This window comes from Corvus brachyrhynchos, unplaced genomic scaffold (genome assembly GCF_000691975.1).
Source record: "Corvus brachyrhynchos isolate BGI_N302 unplaced genomic scaffold, ASM69197v1 scaffold101, whole genome shotgun sequence".
In the NCBI taxonomy this organism is placed as follows: Eukaryota; Metazoa; Chordata; class Aves; order Passeriformes; family Corvidae; genus Corvus; species Corvus brachyrhynchos.
Genome location: NW_008237239.1, coordinates 8,002,128 through 8,003,543, shown reverse-complemented (window position 1 = coordinate 8,003,543; position 1,416 = coordinate 8,002,128). Strand labels below are relative to the sequence as shown.

General features: G+C 56.6%; 1 long non-coding RNA gene across 2 annotated transcripts in view; it reads right to left on the bottom strand.

The window, feature by feature from the left end:
- LOC108445578 overlaps positions 1–1,209 on the bottom strand; it is a 46,192-nt gene extending 44,983 nt beyond the window's left edge. Inside the window, exon 1 of one of the 2 annotated variants that reach the window (XR_001860488.1) lies at positions 378–1,209. This is a non-coding gene — a long non-coding RNA (uncharacterized LOC108445578). The remainder of the gene's footprint in view (positions 1–377) is intronic. The other variant, XR_001860481.1, reaches the window with a different exon arrangement.
- Positions 1,210–1,416: the final 207 nt, after the last annotated feature.

Below are 1,416 nucleotides of genomic sequence, written 5' to 3'. Positions count from 1 at the left end.
CAATGGCCCCTCTCCGCCGCGCAGGGCGCCGGGCGGCTGCCGCCTCCTCCTACAAAGTCTGCGCGGCCGCCCTGACAATCGCTACAACAATTAGGAAAGTTCTCCTTCGTTTCCACATCTCCTGTCTGAGTCGCAAAGAATAATAACGCCAATAATACGAATCCAAGCAGCTGAATGTAAGCGTTCCGGTAAACAATTATCGTTTAGGGTAATTCTGGAGTCAACCGCATGATTCTCCTGGAAGTTTGTGTTAATCTCTTTAAAATAAATCTAACAGTTATGAACTAGATTAGCCTTGAAAACGTAGCCTAAAGACAAATCAAACACTTTACACGATCTTTTGTTTCAATATACATTAATTAAGCACTGCTGCCTACCTACACAGCATTTTCGGGTCCCGGCCGCGGCGCCGAGCCAGCGAGCCCCGCTGCCTTTGTTGGCATTTGCGTCCAACTATTGCCCTCTGCAGGTCAAGTCCCAGCCGCGGCGAGCGCTCCGCCGCTGTCGAGAGCTCCACGGACAGGAGCCGCCGGGCTCGGCGCCCCCGGCCCCCTCTTCGACAAAGATCCAACTTTTGTTGGGTTTGGTTCTTCACCACGAGGGCTCAGACGTGTTTTCTTTAGGAGGGGCTACGAGTGGGGAGAGCCGGCACCAACACTGCTCAGGCCGTCCTCAGCCTCCATTTCAACCCTAGCCAGGAGAGAAGACAGAACAAGGCGAGGTGCCACTCTGAAGACGTGTTGTTTTCTTTCTCCCCTTGTCTCCGTATGACTACGGCAAGCTTCCTAGGCAAAGCCTGCCCTTCCCCTGCGTTTGCAGAAAAAGCAGGAAGAACCCAGCACCAGACAGGATTGAGCCGGTGGCGACACTCAGGATCCCCCTCGACTTCCCCAGTCGGGCAACTTTTCTTCGGGCACAACTTGAGAGTTTGCTTCTCTCACTCCCGATCCCAGGGCGACCTCACGGGAAGCCAGGCGGGCTGCGGCGGCGGCTGCGAGGGGGCAGCCCGGCAGCAGCCCCTCCCTCCGCCCCAGCCTCTCGCCCCCCAGCCCAAAGGGATGCTTCCTGCTCCTGCGGAGACAGCGGGAACTTTGGGCCCGCCCGGTGCCGCTCCGGCAGTCACGCTCTGCCGTGCCTCCGTACGCATCGGCACCGCTCACACGGTAACGAACAAAATGCTGTACCAGAGAAAAAAAAGCTCAACCAACCCAGTGTTACGGCGATCTAGTTACGGTTTTGTTACTTATAATTCAGGAGATTCAGTGCCCAATAAAAGGGGGCCGCTCCCTGTCTTTTTCCCATCCCACCTACACACGGGTTCGTAAGGACCCGCTCTAATACCCTCTCTCCGCTTCCTACCCGGGGTTAACACTGTGCACACGGGCTTCGGCATCAGCTCGGGAGCCCGGCACCGAA